The sequence below is a fragment of the Festucalex cinctus genome, chromosome 10 (genome assembly GCF_051991245.1).
Source record: "Festucalex cinctus isolate MCC-2025b chromosome 10, RoL_Fcin_1.0, whole genome shotgun sequence".
In the NCBI taxonomy this organism is placed as follows: domain Eukaryota; kingdom Metazoa; phylum Chordata; class Actinopteri; order Syngnathiformes; family Syngnathidae; genus Festucalex; species Festucalex cinctus.
In genome coordinates this window covers 12762916-12780782 of record NC_135420.1, presented here as the reverse complement: position 1 = coordinate 12780782, position 17867 = coordinate 12762916, and the positions used below count along the sequence as shown (strand labels likewise).

Below are 17867 nucleotides of genomic sequence, written 5' to 3'. Positions count from 1 at the left end.
GGATTTCACGAGCCCCATTGTTTTGTCCCGTTTTACGAAGGTCCGGTCTTATGAAAAATGTATCAGTAACTGTTAAATTCCTTCTTTTTAATTTTGTGTTCTCATTGTCATCCGCATCCAATCGCCAACAGGTGTGTTTTCATCATGCTAGAACTAGAACTACTTCCCTTCCTTCTTCCGTTCCTAAGAATCATGGGAAATGTAGTCGTACTATCCTAATGCTGTGGCCACCGGTCAGACCTAACAAAAGCATATTTCCACAACCACTAAACTGTGTATAGCAGGTGTGTCCAAACTACGGCCCGGGGGCCATTTACGGCCCGCCATCCATTTTTTTTAGTGGCCCGCGACATATGCTAAAAATGGCATTTGACTCTTTTCAAATAAAATAAAAACAAAAATGTTTGGAGATGGTCAAAGTAAGAAGGGAGGGTGTCGAAAAACACAGGTGCTATTAAAGTTTATTTTAGTTAACTAAAACTACCGAAAAAACTAAAATTCAAAACTACAATTTCGTTAACAAAATAAGATAAAAACAAAGATGCTTTAAAAAAAAAGAAAACTAACAAACTACATTATGTTTGCAAAACTAACTAAAAATAAATCTAACTATAATTATAGCAAAAATGTCCTTCGTTTTAGTCTGGTAATTAATTTAATGCATGAGCCTTTGGGGAGGATTTTAAATGTGATTTTTAGTAGATTTATTTTGATATAAACTGGAATAATGACGCCGCGACCATTGTGTTTTTTAAATATTGCGCACAAGTAATACACATAAAAAAAAATAAAATAAAAATAAATAAAACTAACACTGAAACTAACTAACCTAAAACTAAGCATTTATTAAAGAATTAAAACTAATAAAAACCTATCAGAACCACCCTGAAAACTAATTAAAACTAACTAAATTTAAAAAAACAAAAATCAAAATAAAAACTAAAATGAAAAATTGCAAAACTATAATAACCCTACTGCCATATTACAAATAAATTGGTTTATATACTGTAGCATTTTTCTAAATATGCAAAAGCACAAATAAATTATTTGTACATTTTTTAGGACTAAACACAATTTCTCTTCATAACTTTATGTGGCGCTTGCGTCCTTCTGATTTTCTGTATGTGGCCCTCAAATGAAAAAGTTTGGACACCCCTGATGTAAGCTATCAAAAAGAGATTAGGTTGGAAAGAAGCATACGTGAAGAAATAGAAGAGATAGTGGTCTAAGGATCTAAGGGTGAGCTCTCAGCATTAAACAACCAAGGGAATGATGGACAAAGAGTAAGGAGCAAAAAATTAACTTAATTGACATGAAACAAGGATGGGCAGACAGCCAGCGCACCCCCCCCCCCCCCCCCCCCCCCCCTTCACGTCACTTAAAGTTAAAGCTTTACAGGAGGAGAAGGAAACCTTCGGTGCATTAGAGTCGGTGGCGGAAGGGTTGGCATTTCCGCTCACCTTGTCCGTCTGCTTTCTGTCTTGAGTGTTTAGCCTGGCTGCTGCCTACCGACAATTGATTTTATTTACAAACACTGAACACAGAATGCAGTGACCTATCTCCTCTTGCTCACTCACCGACGTACATTGTTTGAAGATTAGAATGGCGGGTATACGTGTATGTGTGGCGACAGAGATGAATCGACGTGATGAATAGTGCGGCTTTGAAAAATCGACAGCCTGATTTGGGGTTCGTCAGAGGTCTGACTGATTTATTGAGGGGAGCGTTCTCCTTTTTCCATTCAGACAAAATGGAGCCAAGTGGGTAAAAAAGAACAAATATTAGAAGCCTTCTCTTCTTCCATGACTTTGAGATTCAAAGTAGTAAAAGTGGAAAATAATAAGGTGGAAGAGAAGTCAAAATGATGAGACAGAAAGCATGAAAGGGATGGTCACTGGAGTTAATGACTGAGTGTTTCAAGAGAAAAATGAAGGTCGCAACAATGGCAAGCAATCTGTGCAAGGACCATTTTCACTTTTGATTTTGAATAATGTACCTGATCAGAGCTGGCCACTTCCGTTAATCGGCAATTCCCGACAACGACTATGGCTACCTTTCACCGAGTGCTTAATGACGCGAAGCCTTGAAAAAATGCACGGACTGAGCACCAACTGAAGCATGTTTATGTCCGTCGATTGGGGTGAGTACGAGTATTAATTTTATCAGCCATTTTTAAATTTAGTCTCAGGTTTAGTCCAGTTTCAATCACACTTGTTAGTTTTTTAGTCAACCTCATTCTGTTTTTATTTAGTCACCTTTGAGTCGAGTCAAGCTTTTTAGTCTTTATTTTAGTCCAAGAAAACATAAATTAATTCGTCTAGCATTAATTATGGAAAACTGTCAACATTGTAGTCTAGTTTTAGTCAGAACTAGTGTTGTGTCGGTCACGACCGATTCGTTCTTTAGAACGAATCTTTTCAGTGAACGTGAGTGAACGAGTCACTTCTTGAAGTGATTCGTTCTTTTCTCAGTTCATTTGAGAGCAGCCACGCTCATGCCGTCAGTCTTCACGAACCACCAATCAGAAGATAGCGTCAGACGTGGGCGGGATTTTACTACACATGCAGCCTCAATATTGGTGTTCAGGAACGAGTCACTGAGGAAGCTTCCCGATTCGGTGAATGAATCTTTTGAACGGTTCTTTTAAATGAACTGATTTTAGTGATTCAGTTCAACTAAAGGAACTGTAATGCCCATCACTAGTCAGGACAATCATTTTACCCTTTTACATTTTTTGTCAGCATTTAATAGTAAACATTTGCATCTAATCTAAAACTATTTCACACAATGCAGTACATCAATCAACAAGTGGCTATGACTCCATGCTACAAGCTAGTAAATGATCTAGTATTAGTTAGCGGCCAGATTAACATTATTGTTGGAATGTTATAGCTGTTGGATTAATGTTAAAACCAACCACCACCAAATGTTTTTGTTAACTTATCGCAATGCCTTTGTGGTTAACTGTGTCTAATTTGGTTTGTTGTGTTCTTTTCCAGCTACCTTGGTCCACATTCCTTCCCTTCGACTAAAATCAAGCTTAGGGGTTTTCACATTTCTATCCCATATCAAAGCAAGAACAATGTTGCTGAGGTAGCTAGTGCTACATGTCCAATTAGCACAGTACCATTTTTTCAGAAATTATTCCAAATTTTGCACAACAGTGTTTCCTCTTGTTTAGCCTTTTATCAGGCAAAGAACTGTTTGAAGAATTTAACCTAACTATTATGAGGCAAGTAAAAGAAGGTAAGAACAAAAATGAAGAAAAAAAAGAATACTTGAAATAACATTAGAATATTCACACTTCAAACAAACAATTATTCAGGCTTTACATTTTCAAATTTCCCCAAATTTAGTACTGCTTTTGTGACTTCCATCACTCCATTCCATGCAAGAGATTGTGGTGACTAAGAAAAAGAGGCTCGGACAGATGAGGGAAAAACACGGCAAGAGTAACAAGCGTGAGAAAGCTGATGGAGAATAAGAAGCAGATAGGTTCACCTCTCATTAGCTCGCCTGCCACACTCTAGACTGCATGCAATGCAGAGTCCAACAACGTGAATTAAACAAAGAGCCAACTACCTCAGAGGAAAGCAGCCCTGCCAGCACTTAGCCAGGCATCATAAACAACCAGCTCGCATTTGTCACTGACTCTTCACCCAGGCAAAGTGACAGCACAAATAAATTAAATAGCCTCCTTTCTCTCAGCATTCTCTTCCTGCCACTGCAGCTGGCCTGAGCTAAAAAATGCAAAGTAGCTGACAGTGAATTTGCAAAACAAAAAAAAAGTACAGGACACAGACTGCACCTTATTAATTTTGTCATCTACCTTTAGCAGTGACAAGGACAAACACTGGGATTCGTAGGAGCTCCCACTAGGGCTGGGCGATATGGCCAAAAAATAAAATCGCGATTTTTTTGCAGTCATTCAGGACGATTACGATTTTAATCGATTTTAACCTAATAAATCCAACAAACGTTTAATTAAAGGTTTCATTTATTCAAAAATAATTCCTGTGCAAAATGTTCAGACACCAGTAACGTATACTGATACTAGATCAGTTTTAAGGCAAAATTCCATCACATAAAAGCATTTGGATGTAACAGAACATAAGAACAACAGCTTTTAATCATCCAGAAGACCAAATTCGATTTCACGATTTAGCAAATTTTCAACGATTCGATTTTTTAAAATGACGATGTATCGAATTAATTCAATTTAATGCCCAGCCCTAGCTCCCACTAACAAAGAAACAAACAAGCAACTGAAAAAATAATACAAAAAGTGTCTCATGTATGGAGATACATGTCGATTACATACTTTATATAATGTATATAGAACTCAAGTTGTAAAAGTTAACAGAAACAATGGAATTTGTCCAAGTGGTAGCGGAAATAACGTACACAGTCCACATTTAGGGTGGCCAGGTGTCCTGATTTAGGCAGGAAAGCCCTAATTTTCAGTGACGTCTCCTGCGTCCTGCGCAACCCGAAGCAGGACGCTGGTTTGTCACAACTGGTCCATGATTGGCCAAGAGTGGCTTCAATTAAAAATCTCGTGTATCATTGGTTCAATAAATGTAAACAAAGCTTACGTCAGACGACATCATTTCCTTGCCGTCTTCTTTGACAGCAGCAACGCTAGCAAGCAAAAACAAAAAAAAGGCAGTGCTAGCAAAAATGTCAAAACACCGGATATCTTTTAATATTGAATGGACGAACGAGCACAATTTCTTGGCCAAAAGCAGTCGTGACTCGTTTCACGGTTTCTGCACGGTGTGATGTGGACGTAAACAGTCAGGGCAAAGCAGCCATAGAACGTCACGCAGGGAAGGAGAAGCATAAAAGCAAGAGGCAAGCAGCAGGTGCGCCATCCTTCAAGACATTTTCTTCTTATTCGCTTTTCAAAATAAATTGCACGTTGCACTGTTACAAAAGCATGTCACTGCTTAGTGCTTTAAAATCATGGTACTGAAAACTAAATAAATTGTCAAGAAGCAGTTTGACTTTTTATTGACATTTTATATATAATTTATTTACACATGATCTATAAACCACGCAAAACTATATTGTTGATGAAAATAACATTACATATTACTTTTAAAAAAAAATATATCCTCCTTTTTGACCTGATGGAAATGGCCACCCTATCCACATTCACAATTCACATCTGGATCATTTAGCGGTGCTGCCTTTAGGTTTAGACCAAACTCACAAATAAGAAAATGGCAACACAAGAATGATAATGTCATGTAATTGACTGTCGAACGCAGTACAATCACAGCCCTAAAATCAAATATATTGGAAATATATTGATTTCCAGAGCACTGCACCACCTCCTCATCTACTGTGCAATTATCAGGTCCTACAACAACATCTCTAGTTGACAATAAAACTGAAAAGGTGTTTTCCCTGTCTCAATTCACCACTGTCCCACACTCCTTTTGAATCATTATTATCATACTGTAGTTGTGAACACCCCCATTACTAGCAGGGGTTTTGCTTCCCCTGCCATTGAAACCTGCTATTGAGTTAGCCTCTGGAGAAAACACAGGTTTGTTAATCAAGCCAAGGCAAAACAATTACTAGAAACCAATAATCAATTATTGTGGACAAACAATAAATTATTGGCGTAGCTGTTTCAGAAAACAACAAGTGGGAGGAAATAAAAGCGTACTAATTAAACAGAAATCCTCTGATATGCCATCAATAGCTAATAGCTTTGCTGCTACACAATTTAGCTCATCTGATTTGACTGCTATAGCCCTTAGAAATGCTCTCTTGAGACTTTTACTAAATGAACAGTTCTCTTTTCCTTGAAGAACATTTTACTTCCATGCTTGGTTTTCAATTTCTGCAATAAATGCTAACATTTAAAATGACAGAATTGGGCTTTGTGAACCATAAACGGATTTAAAAATGCATTAATGTACAGGTAGCTTATTTGTTTATTGTTGAATATTAACATTAGCATTGCCAAAGATAGAGCAAACAGGAAATATTTGTATGACTTTTGGGCAGTATTTTGTACATATGTACACTATCAGTCCAGAGTTGGACACTAGTTTCTCATCCATACATAAATCAATCATTCATTTAATAACATAAGAAACCGTGTCCAAGATTTTGGCTGATAGTGTTTCAATTTCACAAATACAAATGTAAAGCAACAAAATAGTCATGCAAGGATGAAAGGAACACACTCCCAATACTGTACAAAGTCATTTCCGGTATCTGTACAGTAAATGTCGTAATCTAGGTCCTTGAGTGGGTGACGGGTGGAAGCTCAAGACGATGTCGGGAATTAACAAACAGCAGAATGTGAGCTCAGTGATGAACACCAGGGGAAATCAGGTAAAGCATATCTGTCTGGTTTTATGAGAGCCGTGTGCAAGCTTCTCACAGCAGAATAAAACAGCCCGAACACACTGAGGAGTTTATCATATGTAGAGCAGCTCTGATTGAACAGCTTTGGGATGATGCACAAAGTGGAACCACACACTGCTTTCGGCGAAAATTGGAATCTCGAGTCTCCAAATGAGATTATTTCCTTTTTTTTATGTTCTTGGAACAGGTACAGTAACTTCCTTTGGAGACAGCGGAAGAGCCAACATTAGGATGTAAGCAGCTAAGCTGAGATGTCTTCACTTAGCACAATAGCAACCATAACTGATGTGATCAATAGTTGCTCATGACTTGCTTTCAAAAGGTCCCATCCACCATCCTCTTGCTCGATATATATCGCTGCCTCATTTCCAGTCATCTCTTCTTCTCCGTCTCATCTATAATTCTACCCTCCTCTACATGCCGTTTCACTCTGCTTTAGTCCAGTGCAGCCCTTATCGCTACATTTACGACAGATTCAAATGCTCAGGATTTTTTCACCACCACCTTTCATGCTGTATACTGTAATTGCTTCAGGGTATACAAGAAGAGGAATCATTTATTTATCATCCTTTGCCTTCAAAGCATCTTTACTTGCGATATTATTGTAATTTTATCTTTTCTTCCTGTCTTCCACTTTATTCCTTGTTTTTTTGTGTTCGTAAATGTTCTTTTTGCATTGTTATGTAGATGTAAATGCACTATATTCAAAAGGATAGTGCTACCTAATTGGTGAATGCCTTCTATGGCTACAGCTATCATATAGTTTGGTATTCGGATAGCCTACTGAAATTTGATCAAATAATCGAGTACATGGACACAATTAAAAAAAAATAAAAATAAAAAATAAATATATATATATATATATATATATATATATATATATATATATATATATATGTATATATTTTGCTTGGTTCAAGAACAATACAAGGACGACGCCTGTGCCTCGTCCATAGCACCTTCCCTTTCATTAATTTCCCACAGTAATCACGCCGTTTCAAAGTTATTTTAAGTTGTGTTGTTGTTAACTCCAGCAACGGGCGTCCATTGAGCAGGTCGGCTAGCCATCGGGCGCGGCACATTTTCCCGTTTGTTTCCATTTTTCCGTCCGTCAGCAAAGAATGTCCGTGCGGAAACACGAAATATTGGTTCTTTTGGGTGGTGTAAATGTTGTTGCTTTTTTTAAATAACTGTACAACATATTTTGATGTAAATATCAACTTTAATGGTGAAATTCGACTTAAATTGAAATTTGGGCTATCGCATTTTCCGCACTATAAGGCGCACCTCATTATAAGGCGCAACGTGAATGAATGACATATTTTAAAACTTTTTCCATATATAAGGTGCACCACATTATAAGGCGCACCTTCAATGAATGACACATTTTAAAACTTTTTCCATATATAAGGCGCTACAGTAGAGGCTGGGGTTACGTTATGCATCTATTAGATGGTGCTGCGCTAAAGGGAATGTCAACAAAATGTCAGATAGGTCAGTCAAACTTTATTAATAGATTACAAACCAGCTTTATGACAACTCCATTCACTCCCAAAATGAATAAACAGCTGTTTCATTATTTTCCCTGAGGTAAAGTATTAGTATTAGCTCTTGATCCAAGATGGCGGGATCTTCTGCGCATGCGTGTTACCGATCGTGCCGATAGCGTCTTGACAGCGAGACCTGTTGCGGCTCAATATTGATCCATATATAAGGCGCACTGGATTATAAGGCGCATGGTCAGCTTTTGAAAAAATTCAAGGCTTTTAGGTGCGCCTTATAGCCGTGAAAATATGGTACATTACAGCGTAGGAACGGAACTCGTTCATAACTTGACGACTCCTTGTATAAATAGGGGAGAAAAAAACAAAACAAAAACAGGTCTACCTCATATTTGCTCGAACGAGTGTTTAGGCCTTCATGATATTGAAACATGAACACAGTCAATTCTGTAGTCAATTTGAGTCTATTTAGATAGGGACCAAATAGACTCAGTTCTAGAGCAATATTTACACTTGAAAGAGACTAAAATCAAGAATTTGAATTAATAAAAAAATAAAAGTGACTCAAGGTAGGATCTCACGACCTTCAGCTTGGAAGACAGCCGATCTACTCCCTGAGCAACGCAGCTCCTACTTTCTGCTAGTATATCGCTCATGTCAGCTGCAGCTGATTCCATGATTGCGTGGAATCTTCCTAACTCCAACTGACGAAAAACTGTCTCTGGTCTTTTGGAGATAAGCAAACAGTAGGAGGAGCATAGCTCAGATGGTAGTGTGGCAGTCTACCAAGCTGAAGGTCGTGAGTTTGAACGTTAACCCTTGAGTGAGTTTTTTTTTTCCTCAGGTTTTTTTTATTTTATTTTATTCTATTCGTAGTGTAAATCTTAGTTTACTCTAAAACTTAGTCTATTTGGTCCCTATCTAAATAGTGTCAAAATTTACTCTAATAGAGTCAAATTTGCACTATTTACTGTGAAGTTTGTGATTTTTTTTTTTTTTTGTGTGAAATGCTGTTGCTGTGGCAAGGCACAGTTTGCCCCAAAAAAGAACACAATTTTGAGAGTCTTAACATGGGTGAAAAGCCATAAACTTTGAACACACATCAGTCTCGGCAAAATAATCAATATTTTAAGAGTTTATTGGGAAAATTTTTCAAAAATGGCTCAGTAACGTCCCCTACAAATTTTAAACAAAGCAGCCCTGGTTGTATGTTTCACCAAGAGCTACGAAAAGTTGGAGGCATATGAAACAGCCCAAGACCTACAAAAAAAGTCTCTTGGAGTATATGTGAAACCCAACAGGAAGTCTTAGAACTTAGTCTTAGAAGCGAGTATCCGAGGCACTCAGCTTACTCGAGGACTTGTTTCACTGATACTTAAATCTGGTTGTAACCCAATCAGGGAGAACTCTCTTTGTGCCGTGAGTAAACCGCAATCACTTTTCAAGAAAACCTCTATCAGCATCTTGTCCTGCGTTCTTTTTCTGTCTCCTCTGCTTTCCTGCGAACCGCTGTTCGCAGGTTTATCGGGGCGCATTGTTGCATCTCAACTGAAGCTTGCACAGCATTCTGCCATTAATAATTGAAGAGGCCCCACATGGCCAGGCACACTCAGTCGAAATGGATTGTTCTGGGAGAGATCAATGCGAGCCTGTGAGGGTTTTATTAGGCCCTGCAGAAGGAACGTACAAGGACATCGTCGACGCTTGCGTCTTTCCGTCTTAATTGTGCCTTGGTATTGCGTAACAGCGCCTCCTTCTCTTCACCCACAACAACATACCCACAACTGGGAATCTAGTCCCTGACTGACGCCTTAGAGTACAAATTGAATTAAACATAAATGATTCTCCAACTGTATGAATCATTCATTGTTTGTGATGCCTTTGACTATGATGCAGGCTAAACAGGACAAGACAGTGTTTTGTCTTTCCTGCTTGCTGTTGGATGCGTCATCCACGCCAACCTGGCAGGACGCATTCGCCGAAAAGACCAGAGGAGGCATGGGCAAAGGATAGGAGAGGTGGGGGAATGTGAAATGCTACTGTGACCTTCAAGACTTACGACCCTTGGGGTGGTTGTTGGCTACAAAGGCAAATAACCCTCAGCAGGACTCGTCAACGAGGATATTTGCATCTTTCTCCCCCATGGAGAGGTTTCTTAATTGTCTGCTCTTCACAAAGCATAAATAATTTGTTTTACTATTTGAACCCATATCTTGCCAGCTCAAATTCTAAATGACGCAGATTACAAAGCGCGTCTTTGTATTTTGATGTGCATCTTTCTATTCACATCCATTTACTGCCAATAGACAAAAGATGGATTTAAGCATTTTTTTACCACATTTTTTGACTTGTGGCTGGTCGGGTTCATTTAGTGTGTAGAGCGAGGATTTACTGAACTCTCAAGAACCAAAGAGCTGTCAGCCTTGGGCATGAATAATGATTGACAAGAAATGTGTATTGACACTGAGTTCAATGTAAAATCTAAAGACAATGTTTTAATTACATTATGAGATTTTTTCTTTTCTTATCTAGTGTTAAAATAAACAGGCCATTCCTCTATGTACACATTCTGAACTCAACTTAAAAACAAATAAATAAATAAACCGCACTCATTGAGCTATATTCATATTTCTGGTTCTGATTCGATCTGTATCACGATTCGATTCGATACTGATTAATACCGATACAAATCTATAAGTCGATTATTGTGATTTCTTTTCCCAAATTTAGAAAATACTAATCAGTAAACATGTACATGTACACTGTAAGATTTGTATGAAAATGTACAACTGTGAGCCACTGTATTTCACAAACAGGTTGCAAACTGTTTCGTGATTGAACAGCATGGAAAAAAAACATGCTTAAAGTGTAAACCCTAACCCTAAGTAACACGTTTTATTGAATATTTCCATCAAAAAATGATGTTTAAACATAGATTTGGCCGCATGTTAAATCAATTTGAGAATTGTGCGCTGTAATATCATATCGCCAAATCGATTTTCTTAACACCCCTTTTATACACACATATATATATATATATATATTGTACATAGAAACATTTCTTCAGGGGAGAAATAGTGTATTGAACAAAAAGGCTGTTTTAATAGGTTTTGTTTTCTTCAAGAGTGTGATTGTGATCTTAATGCATCATCACTGAATTGCGATAATGGCACTATGATTGCCAACATACTGTATTTCAAAAATAGCAGCATATTATGTTGCAATCCCTAAGTAGCATGCAAATAGGTATCTTGGTGGCTGTGAGCAATATTGTGATAACACGAAAGCACTGGTACAGTTAAAACATAATTTCCAAATATCCTTCATATTTCTTTTGAAGCAATTTTTTGGAATGGTCTGATTCTCCTGCAATATAGAGTGGACCACTCCGCTGAAGATGCCCAATTTGAAGCCATATAACGGGGTAAAATGTCACGTACGAAAACAGAGGAGGATTTTGGTGAGGTCAAATGAAGATATGATATATTTGTATCCTGTCTTCATTTTGGCTTGAACACTTCTAATAGTTATAAAACTTGTTTCATCTGGTCTAAAAACATATATGCACATCCATAAACCTACTGTATTATGTAGCATACTATAGCTACTCAAGAGCTGCACAAATGCCTTTTTAATGTCTTATGTTTTTCATACAACAAAATACAGTAAATTTAAACTGAAAAGTGTATTTGTGTATTGTCAGAACTGCTTGTTTTATTATCGCAATAAAATAAAGTTGGAGCCTATAGTCTGTTACTTTCGAGTGAACGGATATTGCATCATTTGCTCACTCTTCTTGACATCTAAGCATGTTCCAGGCAAGTGTGTACACATCAAATCCATTAAAGTGTCAAGCTTCACAGTGATCTCAAACCAGGTCGGAAAAGCAAGTGAATAGTGCATTCTGCGGCCTCATTGGAGTAGTCGAGACGTTCTCTCAAGTACTCGCGTCAGAGCAATTTGAAGTGTCAAATGATTGTTCAAATAGTACAAGGACAAATTTCTTCTCTCTCATTTTTAAATATTCCAGAAACATATACCGTATTTTCCGCACTATAAGACGCACCTAAAAGCTGACCATGCGCCTTATAATCCAGTGTGCCTTATATATGGATCAATATTGAGCCGCAACCGGTCTCGCTGTCAAGACGCTATCGGCGACCCTGCACGATCGGTGACGCGCATGCGCAGAAGATCCCGCCATCTTGGATCGCTAGCTAATACTAATACTTTACCTCAGAGAAAATAACAAAACAGCTGTTTATTCATTTTGGGAGTGAATGGAGTTGTCAGAAAGCTGTTTTGTAATCTATTAATAAAGTTTGACTGACCTATCTGACTGTTTTGTTGACATTCGCTTTAGCGCAGCACCATCTAATGGATGCATAACGTAACCTCAGCCTCTACTGTAGCGCCTTATATATGGAAAAACTTTTAAAATATGTCATTCATTGAAGGTGCGCCTTATAATGCGGAAAATACGGTATATATTTGAGGACCATGTGCTTCCTAACCAGCTTTGCTTGAGAATATGGCAAAATTGGACTTGAGTATTTATGTAATGACTAACCCAAAGTAATTCAGTTCTAGAGTTCCTTCCTTTTTTTCAAAAGACCAATAACAACCATTAACGGCGCTTATTCACCATGGTTATAATGCGGTTGTGTAAAAACATATCGCCTTTGTTTGTTGGCAGATGGCTGATATGTTGGAGGCAAGATTGGATAAAAATAGGAAATTCAGAGATTGACATTGTGCTCCTCCTATTTTCCAACTGTGCCAAAGGCAGGGAGAAAAAAAATAAAGGGAGATAATAACCTGCTGTTCACCTGCAGGTGACAACTAACAAGCTTGTAGATCTCTCCTAGTACATTGTAAACATTGACGGACCTCTATGGCCAGAAATAAGCCTTGACTTCTTTCTTGTGGTCCTCTAGATTTTGACGTAACTGTTTATATCAAGCACTCCTAATCACTGCAATGCAAAATGTGTTTCTATTATTTACCCACCTGTAGTAGCGCATTTGGTTCACTTTCTAAAGTTTGATACATGCTCTCCATTGATTGCTTAAGAGAATTGTCACAACTGTGTTGTAATGGAATCTTACAGCAGAAAGTAAAAAAGTAATAAATGCAGTAATTTACAACAGAAAAAAGAATTGAGTCTGCTTGTGTCATTTTTTTTTACAGTTATTATTAGCATGTAGCACTACAGTATACAGTGTGTAGTGAGATAATGTTGATCACATCCCAGTTTACTCGCAAATTTAGTTGAATAGACTAAATTTAAATAGACTTGCCATTTCATGGAACAGCAAATGCTCTTCGATGAATTGGCAGGTCTAATTGTTATAAAATTCACTGTAAGTCATTGACATAGGCAGATACATTTTTAATTTTTGTACCAATTAATGGAAATTTGATCATTTCCCATGGCAATGATCTCTCATGATATATTTACATGTTTTGGCAGAGTGGTTGGGAATCATTGATACTGTATATACAGTATGTAGTTGGTTCTGTTGAAGTTCCGCTAGACTAGAGAATCCAGTACTGGCAATGCAAGACTGATAAGAGCTAAATCACTGGCATGGGTAACACAAATTTGGATGTGTTTTGTTGGTCTGGCAGCTGTTTTAAAATAAATTACGGCTGCAGAATCCAAAACTGATCAAATTTTTTTCTCGATCACGTTTTCTTAAAAATATTAAACAAATTATATGTATTTAAATAATAAAAACTATGATGAAACAGGTACAAGCTTTGAAAAAAAAGAAGCCAGCATGAATCCTCTTAATTCCTATTATGATAGTTTTCCTCAATTGTCTCAATTGTGACCGCATAAACAAGTTGCCACACAGCTGTTGATGAGTCCAATCGTAATCAGCTATTCGGCATCCATTGCAGCCTGGTCATCCTGGGAGGGGCATTTCCACATTTGCGGCCCCTTCTCAAGGTTTCTTTTTTTTTTTTTGAGTTTTTCCTTGCCCTTTTGTGGTTTGATCAGGGGATGTCGTTACTATTTGTCAACTGTGGGCATGTGAAGCCCTTTGAGACTTTGTGTGATTAAGGGCTATATAAATAAACTTGACGTCTCTTACTACAGTCTTACTACAGCTAATCAATAGAATTAGTCAGAATGAAAATCTTTTTTTTTTTTTTTTTTTTTTTTTTTTTTAAATTGTGCCCCAGTTTAAATGTACCATAGAAAAACGAACCGAACTGGGCCCACATGGTGGAAAAGTGTCTAAGGTGTTTTTTGTTTGTTTTTTGTTCCCTCCAAACAGTACTTTGGTTCGATATGAGTTTTTGCATGATTTCAAGCAGTATTTTCGTTGAACACAATTATTTATTTATTTTTTTTCATGGGCACTATCCATAGTTCAGACCATAAAAATGTCATGATGGACCAGCAGATGAAATACCCTTCAAAAGCCTTTTCTCAAACATAACTTGTTTTTGTGAACAAATTATCTGCCATGAAGAAAATTCACTTAATTTGCGATGGCCTCCAATGTCCTGCCTGTTTGAATTCACTCTATGAATGTAGCTAACATAGCTACCTCTACCTTCTCCCCTGATGAAAACGCAAACCAGATGTGTCAAATCACTCCCATTTGTATAAAAACAGGATGTCCACACAGTTGGACTGCTCTTTAACTCATTCACTGCCAATGACGGAAAAAGACGTCAAATGATGCATTTTTGCTGGGCTGGCAGTGAATGTGTTAATGACTCCACTGAGAATGACGTATAGTTCATCTTATACATGCAATAAAGCTATGTGTGTGTGTGTGTGCTCTGGTGAGCCTGACACACACTGTAACAGTAGTGGCCTCCACCATGGCCCCGAAACAATCTTGGCTGTCCGTCTTGTGACAGGTGAGCATGATTGAGGTGCATTACAGCAGGAGAAAACAACGGATGCTTGAGCATGCTCTCCAATCACCCATCTCATACATAGAAAGTGGCTGCTTGATTGATGGCAAGTCAAGAATTGTGCAGGGTAAGAAACATGCTTGGGTTCAACCAGACTACGGCAGTACCAAAAAGCCGTCCAATTAAAAGGCAAAAGAAGAAGAGTTCTGAATAAAAGGTTAGATCTGTGAGGAAAAAGTATATATCCAACAAAACGCCAGGAGAGGGTACGCTTCATAAAATGTATCCCAGACCATTAAGTCCGCAAGGACACTAATGGCTGTCCGTCCACAGGCTTCTCTGCTAAGGCAGCAGTGATGGACTCCCTCCTGTCGCGCTGATCATTGTGTGGCACCACATCTTAATAGCAACAAGAAGACTTAAGTAGACAACTCCCTGGTTGAGCGATCACAAGAATTATAACTGAAGCTCCAACATCAAACAAATCATATAGCTTCAAAATCCTAGGGGTGCTCTTGTACATTACAACATGCATCACAATGAACAAACCGGAATGAGAGCGTCTCATGCTGTGCAAACCTCATCTCGTGCATTACATCATCTCTTGGCCATATTTTAATGACTTTGCATGCAGGAGGCCAAACTTTCTGGTGTAATTGAAAGTGAAATATGGAAAAGCAAGCGTGTGATTGGTTGCCAGAATAAATCTGAGGTGCCATAAGTCAGAATGTAAAATATATTAGAAAGGGCTGGACAATTTCCAGGAAGGTTGAGTGAAGCGGGCAGTGAGTGAGCATACTAATCCACTGGTGGATGTGCTCGGATGCCTCCTCCTGGGCACCATAGCAATGAGGTGTTTCTGGTGGTGGTGGGATGGCTGGTGTGGGGGGGGAATTAAAAAAAAAAAATTCACAAGACAGAGCATAACCGAAAATTGTAACACACAGCAACATCATGAATTTGATTACATTACATTGCGCTGCGAGCCTGTGAGCCATTCCCGGGCACCGTAAAAAGCTTTAACCGAGTTACTGCAGCTCCAGAGGAAAAAAAAATAAAAAATCAAGCCATTTTCTTTTTAACAACCGGGGAGGTGGCAAGATATTGTTCTGAGTTTTATGAGATTTTTAGGTGCTCATTGTTAAAACATCAGACTATGAAGAAGGGCAGAATAATTATTTTTTTAAAAAAAATGTTATATAGAAGATTATTATTGTCAACTACAATGTGCATTTTATGATTTTGTACTTTATTTAAAATATATAATAAAAATTTAATTGCAATTCACTACAATCCATTTTTTTTCATGTTTAAAAATCGAATACGTCAGTCAAAAGAGTCAAGCAATCCAACAAGGGGGCATCATCACTTATTTGAAAAACAATCCTCGAAAAGAATACAAGTTCTGCTACCCAAATTCTGTGTGTACAAAAATCCTAAATCCATTTGATGTCCATCTGAGGCTCCACTTCAAAACACACAAAGGGGAAAAAGGCGATCAGAGTGCTGGTGAGATCCGAGGAAAGATTGTTGCGGAGGCGAGTCAAGTGGATTCAACTGATTAGAAATAGACATTGAACAAAATCGTGATCAAAAGCTTATTCATGATGTCTCTATTCAAAACCCTTCACATACACCGATGCCTACATGGGCGTCAAAAATCCGCTGCTCAAAACCAGCAAGTGACAAAAAAAAAAAAAAAACTTGCATATTTGCCACTTAATATTTTTTTGTTGAGCGTGCAGTAGAGGAAAGCTGGAACTGTCTTTTCAGAACCAGGATTGCGTCAATCTATACTTCCTTCCCGTATTGAGAAGCCTGAAGAAGCATCGCGGTGTTGGGGATACATGTGTTTCCTTTTGACAAAAACCAACATAACCACCCCCCCAAAACATTCGAAGCACTGTCTACTACCCTGCAAGCGCACTGGGTGCGGGATTTCGACATTAACGCACGTTTTGCGCGCTGCAAAACCGAATGGGCACTGAGTGGTCAGTTTGTGAGGGAAAACGGATCGGACTCAAGTACCTTGGTTGAAAAAGCATAAACGTGGGTGCAAAAGTGCGCACAGGGAGCCTCCTTACCTTTATCAGCCACGGAGTTCCTTTCTGATTCTGGCGTGCGAGCCGTCACATCTTCATGTTTAAAACAAGCAGTAATCCCCGAGTTGTTCTTTCTTTTTCTCTCTTTTTTTTTTGTGTGTCTAAAAGTGTGCGTCCAAGCGGCAGGTCCAGTCAGCTCACCAGTTCCTCTAGCGGGATAAATCTATTTAGGATATCGAATCCAGCCCAGCGCAGGTTGCTGAGGACGCACGTCCGTGTTCGGCAGGAGTCGTCGTTCCCTCAGCACCAGCCGCCGTGCGCACTTGGAGGAACCACAAGCGAGTCGGAGCACTGACAGAGGGAATGATGTCATGCGTACGGTCCTCCCTCCCTTCCTCACATACAAGCCCCGCTGTCTCTCTCTTTCGTACACACCTCTTCCCTATTGGCGTGCTCTTATTCAATTATTCGGAAGGGGAAAACGCAACACGGATAAGAGACAAATATGCCACTGGAAACACGTTTTAATGCTATGAGAATTATAAGAGACTAATTAGATTTCAAACCGCGTTGATTTAAGTGGGAAAAACAACCAGAACACACACAGACGTCTTGCAGGATTTTATTTATTTTTTTATTTTTTTCCAGCGCTCCACTTGACGCGATGAAGTCACGCCGTTCCCTCCGCCTCGCTTGGAGGTGTGGCCCAGTAAAAGCATCGCCAGCCTCCCTTTGCAATGTCACTGGGACTGGGAGGGATGGCGGTGCATGGGGGATACTGTGTGCCAGCACTGCAAACCACTTGAATAATCCTCCTCCTTCCCCGATGCCGCCGGAACATCTTCCAGATAAAGATGGCCCGAGAACAGTGAGGTTCATGATCAATATCACGCTCCATTACATTGCAAAGACATCGCGCTTAAACCAGCGCGTGTGTTTTAAGTGCAACTGGTTTTACTAGTGTTGCGCTTAAATGTGCTTAAAAAACGGAAGGAACAAAAACAGAAATCACCAAACTAAGCAAAACACAAGTACTTTTATAGCCTACCCACAAAAA

General features: G+C 38.7%; 1 protein-coding gene across 16 annotated transcripts in view; it reads right to left on the bottom strand.

The window, feature by feature from the left end:
* ptprsa (protein tyrosine phosphatase receptor type Sa) overlaps window positions 1-17333 on the bottom strand; it is a 245904-nt gene extending 228571 nt beyond the window's left edge. For 4 of the 16 annotated variants that reach the window (XM_077535315.1, XM_077535318.1, XM_077535319.1 and 1 more), the window contains exon 1: window positions 16853-17332. The gene's annotated coding sequence lies outside the window, so the exon portion shown is untranslated. Of the gene's footprint in view, window positions 111-16852 lie in introns of those variants that run through there. The other 12 variants (XM_077535323.1, XM_077535324.1, XM_077535329.1 and 9 more) reach the window with 5 other exon arrangements.
* Between the last annotated feature and the right edge of the window lie 534 nt (window positions 17334-17867).